Source organism: Silene latifolia, chromosome Y (assembly GCF_048544455.1).
Source record: "Silene latifolia isolate original U9 population chromosome Y, ASM4854445v1, whole genome shotgun sequence".
In the NCBI taxonomy this organism is placed as follows: Eukaryota; Viridiplantae; Streptophyta; class Magnoliopsida; order Caryophyllales; family Caryophyllaceae; genus Silene; species Silene latifolia.
In genome coordinates, this window is record NC_133538.1 from 171,670,350 (window position 1) to 171,688,012 (window position 17,663).

The 17,663-nt window shown below is 42.7% G+C and overlaps 1 long non-coding RNA gene across 1 annotated transcript; it reads right to left on the minus strand.

Moving 5' to 3' along the window:
• Positions 1-12,878: 12,878 nt before the first annotated feature.
• Positions 12,879-16,509, minus strand: LOC141626843 (uncharacterized). Its single transcript, XR_012536430.1, has 4 exons — positions 16,157-16,509; positions 15,988-16,055; positions 15,279-15,736; positions 12,879-13,877 (listed from the first exon to the last, which is right to left on the minus strand). It is a non-coding gene; the product is annotated as an uncharacterized LOC141626843 (long non-coding RNA).
• Between the last annotated feature and the right edge of the window lie 1,154 nt (positions 16,510-17,663).

The following is a 17,663-nucleotide window of genomic DNA, read 5'->3' on the forward strand; positions in this document are numbered from 1 at the left end:
TACCCCTTCATTTCATCTTTGTTTAGTGTGTATTTTAAAGGCTATTAGCTCAATGGTAGAGCAAAGTGCAAATTTTGCATAAAGATATGGGTTCGAATCCCATATAGCCTACTAATAACAAATCTCTTGATTGCAACTTGTCGAGATGCAAGTGATCCAATACAGCTAAGACTAAACAAGCCATATAGACTTGCATGTACAGTAAGAACGTCAAGGAGGAAATGTAGTAGCTTTGTAGTGATCAGAAATTTAAAGACTAGCTTATGCATATAAATTATGACCATACATTCTGGTCTTTAGCGATCTCAACGTAAAATAAACACAAAAACACTGGTATTTCCTAGCCAAATAGCCAATGTGAGAATTGAACCCACATCTTGTGCATTGCACAATGCTCTACCATTTGAGCTAATTGGCTTTCGAAATAAGTAAAATGTAAGTATTCTTAATTTAGAAACGGTAATGAGTAGATCAAAGATAATATAAACTGATAAATCCGCCATATGAGCCTCTGGATGCTCTTCAATTTTACTACCTAAAAAGATGCAGCAAAAAAAAATAATGTAAATGGTAGCTGGAAGCAAATATTGCACTATAATTAGTTATTGTGGATGCATGATCTAGTAGACTGGCAAAATGACTCGAACCGATTAACCCATATATGATATGAACCTAAATTGTGACAACTCAACCCAGACTTTTCCTTCCTTACAAATCACACACCTCGAAATTACCCAATAATAATTCACTCGAAACATACAAGAACCCAAAATCACTCGACTGAAATCGAAATGACCAACCTGTACGCAACCTTAATGATGCGCTTTCAAGGTATATGTTGTAGCATATCAAGTTTCAGGACGATTAAAACAGATATTTTGTGCACTTTGCTTATCTTTACGCTAAAAATTGTACAACAGTATAGTTGATCACGTCATATACCTTAACCCGATCCCGAATGGTTTCCTTTTCCCATCGACTCCGAAACTTTGCTCTTATAGCAAAGATTAGCTATCACTAAAGGCCTTGTTGCTTCATATTCTTTTATTTCTCTTAAGATTTATTTCTTCTCATTCAAATGCACACTTTCATGTTGTATATGATACTCCAAACTTCGTATCTGCATTAGAGTACATCCAACCTTACTCAACACCTCCAAAATATATTAATGCACATACCATTTCAAAAATATTTGAATATAGCTCACAATTCATATGACAACTCCTTTCTCCTGCCCTGAGCCAAGCATGTCATCCAAAGCATCTTGTAGTGGCTTCATTTCCTTCCTTTTCTAGTCTACAAATTCATGGTATTGTGATCTCTCCTCTTCTAAGGACGACAATATCGAATGTAATTCCCTTTTCTATGCCTTCAAGCAACAGAGTGCAACACTTGAGTGAATTCCTAATGATGCACAATTCACAATAACAAAAGTTACTAAATAGAATAGGCCTCATATACCCCTGAAAAAAATGATAACAATTCAACCACTTTCAATCACAAATACGCCACTGTGTGACATGAACCTTTCTATATATACTTGGACATAATTACGGATAAAACTCGGCTTGACATGTACGATATGTCCACAGTTTCACACTTTGCAAGCTAGTAGGTCACTTAAGTTTCTAAATTTTATATAGCCATAGCCTTATGCACGTAGAAATATACTTAGGTATTCGACTTATATGATCTATTCTCTTCACACTAAGCGAGTATTATGCACGTAGAAATAAACCTAGGTGCATATAAATATTCAGTAGATACACGAATATAACCGATACATACACAAAAAAATTAGCATTAATAACATTAACAAAGGAAATTTAAGGTTGTGCATTCCTTAAAGTCAGGTGTGCTACATATTTATGAAAAATTAAACAAACTTACTATAACGTTTATACATTTCATTTGCCATGAAGCGATCATACCTGGTAGCCTCTTGACTCCGCCAGGGGGTATAGTCAATACAATTGGCTATAATTTGGAATATGTGATCTGCACACAATACTTCATGGATTTACTTATTAGAGTGTCGTTGATTTTCTCTGAGAATGAATTGAGCTATTAACTATGTTGGGTAAATGAGCTAATAATAGGAGTAGTCCAATATTTGAGTTTGAGTAAATACCAGTAATAATAAAGCAGGAGTAATATGTGTATTAAGTTATTAACTACTTAACATAATGCTTACCATTCTTAGTAACTGATATAACAACATCAAGTGCACATAAATTCCAAACATACCAACAGTTCAGCAAGAAAACAAAGAGACAATAATTTACATAGCCTCTTACTGGAAGTCTAATACTACTAGATTCCTTTTGCAAACAAACGCCTCTCAATGCGCATCGCTTTTTCATCCAGCAACACGAAACAAACCCAGTATATCTATGCATGATGAATAACGTTTTTGCATCAAAATAAAGCATGATTCCAAATTGTTATTGGTGTTGGTCCTTGGCTTAAATAAACTATCAATTGAAAAAAAAGAATGACGAAAGCAAAAAAATATTTCCCAAGAGAAAGCATATGAACACAACTGAACCATTAATCTCAAGCGGCCAAAATTATGATAAAAAGAGGACAAATAATTACAAACAATGAAACAAAAAAGCCTAATATATTGTTATTCCAATCAAACTAACTTACTGATATATATTTCAGTCAAAGTAATTCTAGATTGTACAGTTTATGAACCCTAATTAATTGCTATTCTAGTCAAATTCATTCAACGATGCATCTATTAGGTTAAAATCGAATCAATCACAGAAATTTTACTCAAAATCATTGTGCTATTGTTATAACACGGAAATAATATGTTCTAATTACAAAATTGAATAAATTTAAACATAAAACTTACCTTTGTCAATGGTGGTGAAGGAGGAGTATGACAGTGGTTGATGACAATTAAGAAGGAGAAACACGGTGGTCGGCGACGGATAAGCTGGAGAAATGTGGTGATCGAATAAGGAGTAAGAGAGGGAGAAGAGAGAGAGGTGTGTGGTTTGTAATGATGGAGAGCGTCCTAAGTTTTGTATGTTGCAGACAAATCTAAATCATTCGAATTTTATCTGATCCAGTGGTCCTTATATGTTTTAGAGGTTCTCATGGTTCTCATCATACTAGTGGTTCTCACCGGATCCCGACCCTATATATATATATATATATATATAGAATTAGGATCACATGAGTCCACCCTATCTTTTTGAGTCCCGTGAGTCCACTTATGTATCACACGCTCTATACAAAAATATCACGATTTTTTTTTATGAAAAAAAAAATATATTTTTTTTTAAGTCTAAATTGTGATATTGTTTAGTATAACCTGTGATATTGTATGTGAGTCTTGAGTCCCGTAAAAGAGTATCACAAGTTATATAAAACAATATCACACCTTACAATAAACAATACCACTGGTTGTACTAAACAATATCACGGGTTATACTATACAATATCACACCATTGAACCTAACTCTGCCTTTCACCATCTTCATTCGTCATACAATAACAGCTAAGCAACGTTCCTAACACTTTTAATAGCAATGTACTCCTGTGGTCGACTACATTTTCACTGTCAGCGATTTCTATTTTGGCTGTAATAAGCCAGTGCAGACTAGAAAAATAAAATTCACAGCTAAAAGTAAGAATATAAGAGTTGTAGGACTGACAAGCGACAAATGACGAAGTATACACAATTCCATTTTATTTTACCCCACCTAACTTGAGGGCCACACTTTGCACTCAAGACCCTACATTTTCGGTTTTTCTTACGTCTCTGCCAAAAGCAAATGTCTAGCATACAATGGATTGGAGGGTAAATTTTATCCATTCTCTAAATCATCGTTGTGACACAGAGATTCATTCTTAACTAAAAGTTCCACACTCTAATTTAGATAGTGTTCCGGGTGTAATTCCAGAGCAAGTATAGTTACCACCCGTGGCTTGTTGAATGATGTCTTGAGTTGAATTCTCCCTTGGCCTTAATCGTTCCTCTCGGCCTCTCCTGCAACAATGAACGAACTGAGGGCTTGGCAGATGAGCCAAGCGTACCCACTCCGACGCCCAAGTCAGTAAACTTAGATGTATAAGTTGTATGCTAATTGGCTAGGAATATGTTGTAGAGAGATAAGGAAGATTATACCAGATGAATAGTGTATTTAGGTCAAGTTGTATATTTCTGGATTGGATGATCTTTCCTCAATGAGGGTTGAGGAGTATTTATAGACTTCACCTTTTGTCACGTAGTGGCCAAGTGGCCAAGTGGCTAGCAGGTGGAAAGACTGATCTACCCCTCGGCCGAGGGACCTATGGCTGGCCGGCGGACTCTGATGACCCGCCGCCGAGGGGTCCTGGATATGAGTACGCGGGTATGTGTCCCGGCCGGCGGTTGACATGCCGGACCCAGTGACAGGACGATGGGCTGCATCGGCTAGGTTGTCTAAGTCGTTGACTTCTTTGTGGATATCTTTGACCTTGTCTAATGTGTTGACTTGGTCAGCGGTGCAGAATATGCCCCATCAATTTGCCCCCAGCGTAGTCTATGCCGTGGTATGGGCTTCGATGTACGTCTGAGCGTATATTCTGCGCAAGTGATTTGTGAAAAATTTCCCGCACGGCTTCTTCCGCGGCGGCTTCTTCTCGCTTCTGCCTAGTCTTTCTTAGGCCGTACCACATCCCCCCTCCACATGGATGTGTATTGGGCATCCGATGTGGAAAAGAAAGGGACGCCGGCCGAGACCGGTTTGAGACTGCTTATTTATGATTGCCCCGGCCGGCGGTGTCTAGCTTGGTTGATCATGTGGCCGGCGGAGAAAAGGTGCATGGGAATTTGTTGAGGAAGGGGAATAGGCGGAGAGATTTGAATAGGCGTGTTGAAGACGTTTGGTCACTGTTGCATTGATTGACACAATCGTTGCAACGATTGACATCCGTGGTTGCATGTCCGACACGTGTCTCGCATGCTGATTGGTTGACGCTTCATGGGCATTCTCTGATTGGTCTTGCTTCATGGGCTTTTCCCTATAAATAGGGCAGTTGCTCCGTGAAATTGGTCACCAATTTCATTCTCCAAAATTTTTCTTCTCTAAACTTTCAAGGGCTTCTGTCTTCTAACATTCAGAGTTGTTATTCCGGCGAGTGTTTTTCTTCAAGGTAAACAAACAAACTTCTTCTTTTTATTTTGTTAAATAATTGTTGCTATTATGTCCAAGCATCGGCGCCGGACTAGTACTTCAGCGCCGGAGGATTCCCCGTTGCGTCTTGATGGGGAGGAGATACTAGACGCCATTCCGATAAGGTTTGGGGGCCCTAGGTCTCCTTCTCCCGTAGTCGATCCACCAATTTTGGAGGGACGGGAGGACGAGGGTGAGGATGCTGATGAGGATGAGGGGACCCCTTCCGATGGTGGGAGGCTGTCTGTCCCGGATCATGGCGAGCCCTGTACGACGGTCTTGAACATGGTTGGTTCCATAAGTTCGGCAGTTGTTCCGGCGAGACATTTTTCGGAGGCCATTTCTCGTTCGGTGAGGGGTATAAGATCGTTATTCCTAAAGAGGGTCAGGCGGTCTGTTGCCCTCCACCGGGTCACACCGGCGTGTACATCGTGGCATCCGGAGTATGGGCTGCGGTTTCCTCGAATAGATACGTCGTTGCCATTATCGTAGCTATGAATGTCGCGGTGGCCCAACTACATCCGCCGCCATGAGGACGATAGTTGGCTTTGTGTGGCTTTGTCTCTTTAGGGGAGATCCCGACACCAACTTATTCCGCCGACTTCACAGCCTTCGACCGTCAATTGCTTTGTAAGGTGGGGTGGTACAACAGACTGACGGAGCCAGGCTATGCCTCCGTGAACAAGCTTACTTCCCGCAAAGACCGCAACGGCGGTGGGTTTATGTCCAAGTGCTTGAGGATTACCCATTGCCCCGGTCTTTCCGAGCCCCGTTTACTTGCGGTGTGAGAACCGGGAAGAGTATGAGGAGTGTACCTCCCGGGGTAAGGTGAAAATGGACGCTTCGAAGGTTCCTCTTACTGAGGATGAGGAGCGGGCGATGCAAATGCTGTCGATCTTTGAGAAGGATGGCTGCCCCGACTCGATTATTCTTCAAGATGAGCTCGCTCGGTCACGTCGGCCTCATACCGCCCTCGGCCCAGGGTGAGTGGGGTCGGTGTGAGGCCTATTTTTGCCTCGTTATGCTCCTGTTTTTTAGAGCTATGTTCTATTCCCCGTCGTGTAATTCTTGTTTGGTTTTCTTTTTGCAGACCGGTTTGGCCAGGATCTGTCCGAGAGTACCTTGAAGCGGTTAGGCCTTGATAAGGACGGGAAGGTAGTTGTGCGGCATCCTACGGCTGAATTGCGCGATCGCAGACCGTCTCCCAACGAGCTCATGGATAAGCAGTTAAAAGGGGTGGATCCGGTGGCGGCCCAGGCAAGGGTTCTCGAGGCGTGCCAAAGAGAACGAAGAGGGTCAGTGCGTCCGGGCGACGGCGGCGTCTGTGCCCGCTCCCTCTTCGACCCCAGTGGTTCAGAGGGAACCTGTGGAGGTCGTTGATATTACCGGGGGGTCGGTGACCATTGCTAAGGAGCCGCCGCTTGCTTCTACCGTTGTTGGGGAGAAGAGGAAAGAGCCACCGTCTTCTTCCGTTGTTGCTGGGGAGAAAACCGATCCATCCGGCCCTCGAACAAAAAGGGCCCAAACTGGTACGGATCTAACTTGTGGTTCGGATTTAGTCGGTTCGTTGGACATCCCGCACGACCGGCTTTCTGATGTGTCAATGCACGGTGACATGGATGCTTTGTGCAAATTTTTTGCAGATCCTTCCTCGGCGGCCGCCGTTCTTATTGAACGGCAATCTGGGAAGCAGCCTGAGAGGGCTATCGAGACGGCGGGTGACGGAAACGTCATTGTTGACTCCTCCGCTCGTAACATCTCTCGCCTCCGAGCTTGTGGCGGAGGGTCCGAAAATGTATAAGAGGTCACGAAGTGGACCCAACAAGCCGGCTCCTATATCGCGGAGCAGGAGAAAACCATGGGCCAAGCTGCGCCGCCGATGGCGAAGCTTAGACTTGACCTCTCTCGCCGCAAAGGGGAGGCCGCGAAGTTTAAACTGATTTCTTTTCTCGCCAAGAAGCGCGCGGAGGAGGTTGAGAAGCTCGCCGGGGCCGAGAGGGCCAAAGTTGAGGAAGCGATGGCGCTATCGCCAAGATGATGGAGGAGCGGGATAGGTACAAGGACGCTCATAAAGCTGCGGTTGCCGAGGGGGAAAAGTGGAAGAATCGGTTCCACGACCGGGCGGAGGCGCTTAGGGACGCGCAGTCGTCATTGCTCAAAAGGAGAAGGACATTGCCATGCTCCAAGATGAACTTCTCCCAAAAATGTGCGCCCAATTCCGGGACCAGGCCGAGGAGGCGACCAGGGAGGTAATAAGGAAGCTTGTCCCCGAGGGCTCTTTCCGTGGGATGAATTTGAGAAGCTTTTGGACGAGATGGCCGAGGTCGCGACGAAGCGGCGGCGGGGAAGACGGAGGCTGAGAAAGTACTTGAAAATGTAGAGCCCTCTTCCGAGCCGGCCCACCGGAGAAGGCTGCTGCTGCGATGGAGGACAAAGAAGCAGGCATAGGGAGACGGGCGGTCGTCACCAGACTCACCCGGCGTCTCGGATAGCTTTAGCTGTTCGGGGGCCAACTATTGAGCCTTCTCTCCCTGCCATCTTTTGGCGCTTCAAATCCTAAGTCTGTAACCTTTTGTTTTCCTTTGTTTCCTTGCTTTTTGTAAAGCTTTGGTAGGTAGAGTTTAGGCTATCCTCATGGGGACGGCCGTCGTCCGTACTCTCTCCTTGCAATCATTTTTAACAATTTTATCTTTTGGTCCTTGGCTTTGGCCGGGACCTTGATCATCATCCTTCATTTGTCTCTTTGCGTTTTTTAATTGAGTGCCTTTGTTTTTACCGTCGGCATGGCCGAGGCGCTTAGTACGCGCATCACAACCGTGTTAACGTCTTTAGTATTTACTCTAGCGTACGGTCATTGTGTCCCGTCGCTCTCGGCTAGGGCCGAGGTAATCGGGGTTATGGCTCGATAGCATTCGAATCGTAGGCATATTGACCGCCAGACTCGCGTCTCAACCGCACTGAGTATACGTTTCTTCTAGCATATCGGTCGTTGTGTCCCGTCGCTCTCGGCTTTGGCGAGGTAATCGGGTTACGGCTCGATAGCGCTTATCGGTCATTGTGTCCCCGTCGCTCTCGGCTAGGGCCGAGGTAATCGGGGTTAATGGCTCGATAGCATTCGTAACTGTAGGCATATTGACCGCCAGACTTGCGTCTCAACTGCACTGAGTATACGTTTCTTCTAGCATATCGGTCGTTGTGTCCCCGTCGCTCTCGGCTTTGGCCGAGGTAATCGGGGTTACGGCTCGATAGCGCTTATCGGTCATTGTGTCCCCGTCGCTCTCGGCTAGGGCCGAGGTAATCGGGGTTATGGCTCGATAGCGATTCTTCTAGTGTACCGGTCATTGTGTCCCGTCGCTCTCGGCTGAGGCCGAGGTAATCGGGGTTAATGGCTCGATAGCATTCGTAACTGTAGGCATATTGACCGCCAGACTTGCGTCTCAACTGCACTGAGTATACGTTTCTTCTAGCATATCGGTCGTTGTGTCCCCGTCGCTCTCGGCTTTGGCCGAGGTAATCGGGGTTACGGCTCGATAGCGCTTATCGGCCATTGTGTCCCCGTCGCTCTCGGCTAGGGCCGAGGTAATCGGGGTTATGGCTCGATAGCGATTCTTCTAGTGTACCGGTCATTGTGTCCCCGTCGCTCTCGGCTGAGGCCGAGGTAATCGGGGTAAATGGCTCGGTAGCGATTCTTCTCTTCGAGTGACAAACACTTCGACGGAAAAGTTGGGTGATTCATTCGTTTGCTATGATCATGCGTTGGGGTGTCCACAATGGGTTTGGACACCTCCGCCGCTACACAAAGTATTTCCTCAAGTTGTCGGTGTTCCAATGGCTCATCAAAGGCACACCTCCCATGTCCGTCACCCCGGATGTGCCCGGTCTCATCTCTTCAATCACCTTGTAGGGACCCTCCCAGTTGGCCGTCAGTTTACCATGAATATTTCCTTTGTTGGTGGCAGCCGACTTCCTTAGGACTAGGTCTCCCACTTTTAAATCCCTCTTGTGGACTCTTCTGTTGTAGGCTCTTTTCATCCGGCTTTGATATACTGCCAAGTTGAGGCGTGCTGTATCTCGGCTTTCTTCGACCAGGTCTAAGGAAGCTTTCAGGCCATCCTCGTTTTCAATCGGGTCAAGGTAGCCGTTCAATGTTGGCACCGTTGCTTCAATCGGTAGGACTGCTTCGGAAACGTAGACTAGGTGGAAAGGGGTGTACCCCGTTGCTTCTTTCTCCGTGGTTCGAAGGGACCATAGGACGCCGGTAGTTCATCGCCCATCTTCCCTTAAGGTCTTCGACTGTCTTCTTCAAACCGTGAGGATCGTTTTGTTGGCCGCCTCCGCCGTCCGTTGCTCCGTGGTGGCAGACGGAGGAGTATGCAAACTTGATACCAAGCTCTTCTAACCAATTCATTATCGTGTCACCTAACTCTCGCCGTGGTCAAATACTATAACTTGGGGTAATCCGAAACGAGTTATAACATTTTCCCAGATTACCTTTCTGACGGCCGCTGTGGTCTTCGCCGGTACTGCTACAGCTTCAACCCATTTGGTGAAGTAATCAACAGCGACGATCAAGAACTTCCTTCCTCCGGAGGCTGTTGGGAATGGTCCTAGCATGTCCATCCCCCACTGTGCGAAGGGAAGAGGGCTGAGCACCGGTTGCGGTCCCCGGAGGGAGCGTGTACACGGGGCATGCATCCGACGATTCGTGCACTTCTTGGTCTTTGTTCTGGAATCTTGAAGCATGGTGGGCCAGAAGTAGCCGGCTCGTAGAGCTTTGTGGGCTAGCGTTCTTGCCCCCATGTGGTGTCCACAGATGCCTTCGTGAATCTCTCACAAGATTAGCTCTGCGTCGGCTGGACCGACACACTTCAAAAGTGGTCTTATTACGGACCTTCCGTACGCTTCTCCTTCGAACACTAAGTACCTGGCGGCGATTCGTTTCATTTTGGCCGAGGGATTGCGACCCTCCGGTAATTCACCTGTAAGTTTGTATTTCATTATCGGAGTCATCCATGTTGTCTCGGCCTCTACGTTGCCCACCATGCCGTCGGTCTCGGTGATGCTTTTCGCATTCGGATATCTACCAAAGACGGTTCGGTGGGACGTTCTTGATGGTTGAGTTGGCAAGTTTGGAGAGAGCGTCGGCCCGGTTGTTCTCGGATCCGGGAACGCATTGATTGGAAGACTTCAATTTCGCTATGTCGGCCTTTACCCTTTCTAGGTACCTTACCATTCCGTCGTCCCGAGCCTCAAACTCCCCTCTCGATTTGGTTAGTAACCAACAAAGTGAGTCCGTCTTCAACACAATGTGCTCTGCCCACGCCTAGCTAGCTAGCTCGACCCCTGGTTATCACCGCCTCGTATTCGGATTCGTTGTTCGAGGCCGAGAAGGTGAATTTCAGGGCGTACTCGAACTCGTCCCCGTTTGGGCTGATGATGAGGATGCCGGCTCCCGAGCTGTTCGTCGTGGAGGAGCCGTCGGTGTAGACCTCCCATACGCCCGGGTTTGGCTCTTCTTGATACGTGCATTCGGCCAGAAATCGCAAGTGCTTGCCCCTTTATCGAAGGTCTTGGTTTGTCGAATGCCGAAGCCGTAGAGTTCCACCGCCCACTTGATGAGCCTGCCGGATTGCTCGAATTTTTCCAAAGCTTTCTCTAACGGCTGATCGGTTAGGACCGTCACAGGGTGCGCGTCGAAGTAGGGTTTTAACTTCCTCGTGGCAACGACGACAATGCGAAGGCCGCTTTTTCGATTAGCGGGTAATTTCTCTCGGCGGCAACAAAGAATATGGGCGACAAAGTAGATTGGGTGTTGCTTTGTTTGTCTTCTTCCTCGATGATCACCGCACCGACCGTGGCCGAGGTAATCGCTATGTATAGGTATAGCGTCTCCCCAAAGATCGGCCCCGGACGAGTTGGGAGAGTCTCGAAGATGAGCTTTCAACCGCTTGCAGCCGTGCTCGCTCCTCCTCCCCCCAGCTAAAGTCTTTATTCCCCTTCAACACTTTGAAGAATGGGGTGCTCTTGTCGGCCGACCGAGAGATAAAACGGGCGAGAGCCGCCATTCTTCCTGGTCAAGATCATAACCTCTTTTCGATCAAAGACATACATGCTCAAACAAAGTTGCACCAAGAGAGCACTTTGATTACGAGAAAATTTGGCAAAATTTGTAATCCTTGTTATTGTTTGGTTCAAAAATTGACAAGTGCTATTCTTGTGTAGAACGTGTCATACATAAGTGGACTCATGGGACTCAAAAATATAGGTGGACTCATGGGACTCAAAAATATAGGTGGACTCATCGGATCTTGCCTATATATATATATATATATATATATATATATATATATATATATATATATATATATATATATATATATATATATATATATATATATATATATATATATATATATATATCGGATCCTGTGCGAACTAAATTACGGTGCGAACCGTACGAACTAAAAATAGACCATTGGATCAAAGTAATCAACGACCAATATTAAACACTCATTACCTCACAAGCTAACAGTAACACAAAATCCCCGACACCTATTCTCTTTCATACCACCCACCATATAACTTCCCTCCACCTCCCCCAAATACCACCTTCCGACGCCGACCACCCTGACACAACTCCGACGACGACTTATCCGACGCAACTCTGTCGCCGACAACCTTTCTTTACCTCTTGTCCACTGATAACGTCAGAACACCTTTGTCGGCCAGCCCTTATGCCGGCAAACACTCACCCTCGTTCGCACGTCTCTCTGGCTGCCACCGACGTTCTCCCTCCTACTTGACTCTTCAACCACCATGCTCTATCCAAGAATGTCGTTAATGCGGTTATTCCTTTTGAAATTCTTCTTCATTTTCCAGATCTACGATTTAAAACTCAATTCTTCTAACCTTTCTTCATTCACGTAGTCGCCATTTTTCTCTCCTCAAATTCGTCGTCATCGGAGCAGAGAATGGTGATGATAATTGGAGGTGGGAAAAGTGATGGGCTTAGGGAGGACGTTGATGTGGTGGTGGTATTCGTGGTAGTTGTGATGAGTGGTAGTTCATGGGTTGGCTAGTGGTGGCTATGGTGGTAGAGTGGTGGGCAGTGGTGGGGTGGTTGATGTTAGTGGTGGTGGTTCATAGTTTATGGGTGGATACATGTAGTACTGTCACCGGATACATGTATGAATAATACTAGATACATGTATATTATGCGCATCCGGCAATATTAATATGTGTATCTGCCAGTATTATATTGTGTATCTGGGTAATTTATAGGTGGTCGAGGTGTGGCATTGATGGTGTTGGCCTTAAGAAATACATAATCCATCTAAGATGAGGGATGACAGCTTAATTAGGTGCCGTATTTTCGACATCTCTTTCTAATTTTGATGTTCGATCTATCTCGGATTGAATCAAGTGATTTGGGGTTGTTAACAAGAATCGTCATTTGAAACTAATAAGTGCGGCAACACTCCTAAATATCCTAAGAAGCTAAGCAAGGATATTTAGGATAACTAGGAGTTTAGATTATGTGTAAATATCTTATCATAGCATCTATTATGCAAACGATCTTGGAGGACAATGTGAGATTGAGTGGTCCAATTGTCTTACATTGCAATGTGGGAGAATTTGTGTTTCTCTTCAATCATAAAAATCAACCGGCTTTTGAATAAATTAAGAAGAAGAATAGTTTGGCAAAGGAATTAAAACTTTAAAATGTATGTTTTATAAATTTTAATTAACTAAGTGTGTAGACAACTTTAATTAAATGAGCTAAACAAACCTTTAGCTACCTAGATACACTTCTTAAGTTACTAGATACATATCTTTAGTTAGCTAAATACATTTCCTGAAGTTGCTAGATACATATACTTATCTTGCTAGATACAAGTTGTTAGATACATACTTATAGCTTGCTAGATACACTCATTTAAGTTACTAGATACATACTTTTATCTAGCTAAATACATGCGTTTAAGTTGTTACACACAAACCTCGCCTTCATATGCTCACAAAACATGCTTGTATGTTCACTGAGGAAACATATGTCGAGTAAATAACTTCTCAATCTATCATTCTCGCAAGGCAAGAGCGGCAATATGACTGTATAGAGACTCGTCCCCATAAAGTTTTTGGGAGTATCTCCGATCAAACGTCACTGTAGCTGAATCTTGTGCGAAACAAACTTCAGTAAGGCAAGTCAAGGGCAAGCTTCAGTAATCGGCTAAATCCAGTAAGCGTACCACACGCGTATGTCATCAAAGGAATACGCCTGAGCCTAATCATTCCACGTGCTCAGTCAAGGAGTTATGCAACATCCCACTCGCTACATCCTTTCGCTCGCTCAGTCAAGAAGTACTTGGAGCCTAAGCGGTGCATAGCAGTCTGCCTTCCCAAATCTCTTCCTTAACAACATATGACATGAAGAATAAGGGAAGACGCTACGCCAACTCTTTATGCGTTAAAACATTACAAGCAGCGTTATAAGCAAGTGTTGCATTGTTTCCACGCTATACCAGCAAAAGAATACACCAGCTAGCGTCACATGCTCATTCAAAGAATATTGAGCGAAGCGGCGGTATTACGAGCCTTGTTCATATCCTTCTATCCTCTCCTTGTCAGTCGAGTCCTCCAGGTGTCTTAATGTGGATAAATACAGCCTCCCATCTCTGAAATCTCCTCGATTTATTTGATCACCTATAAAGCACTTGTGAGTTACGATGTATACAACTACATGTGTATGTATAGTATGCATATACACTCACTAGATTAAGAATGGAGGAAACATATTTACAACATGATATCATTTAACTGAAATAAAAGCAAAACTAGTGGCAGACGACATGAAAATTTCAAGCTTTTAAACAATAATGAACTACTCCACATAAACTGACTGCATTGTACTGGGATTTATTTGGATGAACAAACATAAAATCTCCTAGTTTGCGACAAGAGTGTCCCATTATGTATGTTACATGAGTGATGAGTAATTGAGTATATCTTGGTAGTAATACAATGTGTGTCCGAGTGTAGTAATATAGACATCTAAAGGTAACGTATCCGAGGGTAGTAATATGTCTATCTAAAGGTAATGTCCGACCTTTACCTTGAAAGCTAGATATACTCCTCTACCTTTCTAGATACACATCTCTAGCAACGTAGATACACTTTTTTACCTTGGCAGATACACATCTATGGTAAGCTAGATACACATCCATCGTATCCTAGATACACTCCTTTACCTTACTAGATACACATATCTGGCACGCTAGATACACTCCTTTTTATTGTTAGATACACATCTATGACATGCTAGATACACTCTTTTAGCTTGCTAGATACACATATCTAACAAGCTAGATACACTCCTTTTCTTAATACTCCCTTTACTACCAAAATAATCATTTATGAAGCAGAAAGATCTAGTTCATACCAAAAAAACAAGAACAAGAGAGGCTTATCTAAAGAGAAATGAAGGATATGACCCACATTTATAAAGTAAAAGCAAAAGCAGCAAAATGACAGTTAAGTAATGTTGTAAATACCAATTAAATTATTAAACTTTTTATTTTATTATTGGATATTTGATCTGACCCCATTTATACAATAAACCAAAAGTAACAAATAAATAAATCAAAAGGAATACAGGATTCATGACCAATCCAAACGAGAAATAGGTTCATAAACACGGTACTATAGTCGCAGCAATTTAAATGTTTGAAAACATGATGGTCATAGCTAAAAGACCAAACAGACAGCATGAAAGAGTCTATAAACATGATGCTATACCTGAACTCTTACCAATAATACATAGTTCCTAAACAAAATGAGTCGCATACACAAATATAGATGTTGATGTGGTGGCCTGAACTTTGAAGCTCTTGGCCTAGTAATCGTCGAGTTAAAAATATGACTACACATTTTCCATTTATGAACAAATTGGTGAATATTGGCTATTGTATAAATGGCATAGCAAAACAAGCTTTACAGGTAGACACATATTATACACAAGATACTGATTGCAGCAGGAAATAGTATCACTCCCAGATCATGTAATTTTTGAACCATGGAATGCAAATAACAAGTTGCTTTACTGACCTGTTGCCATGACAGTATATAACGCATGGAAAGGTGGAATCTGTTGGGTATATAGATGGCACATAGTGACTGCACCTCAAGGTCTGACCTCTTCTATTTCTAAGCTGCAAATTTACAATCACAAAGCTAGAAGTAAAGGCACCAAGCTGGGAACTTGACAAATGTTTCTGCCATAGATAAGAAAGAATAAGTAAAAGGGTAAGTGTTGATGTCCATACTTGCCTCCAAGTCCTCTCTTTTATACGCTTTGCCAACAAGTGTAAATTCTTTCTCCCATAAATACTTATCTAGATCATATGACACCCTGTAGATCCAATGAAGGAGAAATAGCAAATAAATCACCTCCAGCCAGGCCACAGACATGGCAACTTGTGGCAAATAATGAAAGGTTTTCCTTAAATGTATAGTGTTGAGAGATCTTGTACGGTAATGGAATTATATATTTGACCCGTCTTTCCCTATAGACAGATATATACAAATACAAAAAAATCCGTTACAACACATGGAGAAGAATATTCAAATTTTCTTATTTAATCGAAAAACTGAACTGACACGAATCGAATCAGATCGAATAAATTGAATCTATGCAAAATTGAATCAAATCAAACTCAAATTGCATGAACAAAATGAATTAGAACAAAACAGAATCAAATTGAAGTTCCTAACTGAACGAAATGAATTGTAACAAACAAAATCAAACTGAACTTACAGCAACAATGCTAACATTATCTTAGTGTCTCAAAGTTCCCTCTAAGGCATGGTAAGGAGCTTGATAGCCTGTTTTTCAATGAGCCATAATGCAAATTTTATTGGTCTACTTTACTTCACAAAATAAAAGTTGCAGATACTTGACAGATTCACTATAAAAGAGAAATTACCTATATAGGAGCAGATACACATATTACTGTCCCAGATTCACAAATTAATACTCTAGATACACACATCGATATGTGTATCTGGTAGTATTCATCCATGTATCCGGTAGTATTCATCCATGTATTTATGATTAGCATAATGGACTTATCAAGTGAAAATAACATAAGCATATCAGCAATTGGGGAAAAAATTAGCAAATTAGGGTTTGGGGGAATTGGGGAAAAAAGTTGAGAGAACTTGCGTAATACGCTTGTAGTGCTGATGAAGGATCTACCAGTCGTCGGCGGCGGATAACACCACCTCCGACGTGGTGGTGGTGGTGGTGGTGGGGGGGGGGTACTGGATGAGGGAGAGGGAGAGGGAGAGGGAAGTCGCGTATAAGAATGAGAAAGAAGGAAGTCAAGGCTTGAGTTTGGTTTTGTGCGATTCAGGTGTTTTTAAGTGAGTTCGTATGGTTCGCACCGTAACCGCTCAGACTTCGAACCCGCCCCTATATATATATATATATATATATATATATATATATATATATATATATATATATATATATATATATCCGGATCCTAAAGACTCATTACTATGGCGCTACTGGCCTCATCAAATTCATTCATGTTGGGACCGTGAATGTTGCGCGCTTCAAATTTGGGCTCAAAATTTAGCCCACTGATTTTATTATATCCCAAATATTAAAAAACACGGTACTCAAAGTTTCTTCATCATCAAGCTACGCTTCTTCTTATACTTGCAGCCATCTTTCCCAAATCTCCCCATAACCTAATCAATAGCAACATTGTTCAGAAATTCCAATTGCAACGATTTGCCGATCAACACAAATACAACAATATCGTGTTTTGATCAACAAGCTACAACAAGGAAATGGTATTTGAGCAAATTGATCGACAATTGCGCTTATGATGATATTGTGCGATAATTTAAGATTTGTTCAATTTCATCAAAATTGAGCAATTTTGTAAATATAATGTTCAAATTGATGCAGATTATGCGATTTCCTTTACCTAGCGATTTTGTACTACTTATTACATAATTTTTGACGATTTTTGCAAAATCAAATTGCCATGGAGATTGTAGATAAAACAATGGTTGATGATAATAGTGTTTGTGAAACAAGTATTTTCTTTTATTGAAGCTCTAATTATTGTTTTCTATTTCATTTTAATTTGTGAAATTTTGATGATAATCGAACTTGTGTCTTTGTTTTGATGTTTGAATCTCAAGTCTATTTTGTGAATCACAGAGCTTCTTTTGTGAATAATTGAATTTTTGAGAATCATTTTGTTGCTATTTAAGATGGACTGTGATGATTACTGAGGATCATTTAGCAGTTGTGGATATGTTAATGAGAAGATTTTAGTGTTAAGCTTGTCTGGGTAGCTTGTTTTTGTTTGCTAATTTGATGAGATATAAGTATCAACTATCAAGTACATCGAGGATTTAAGCTTCTTACTCGATTTCAAAACACATTTATGTCATTGGGTTTTATCCCAATCA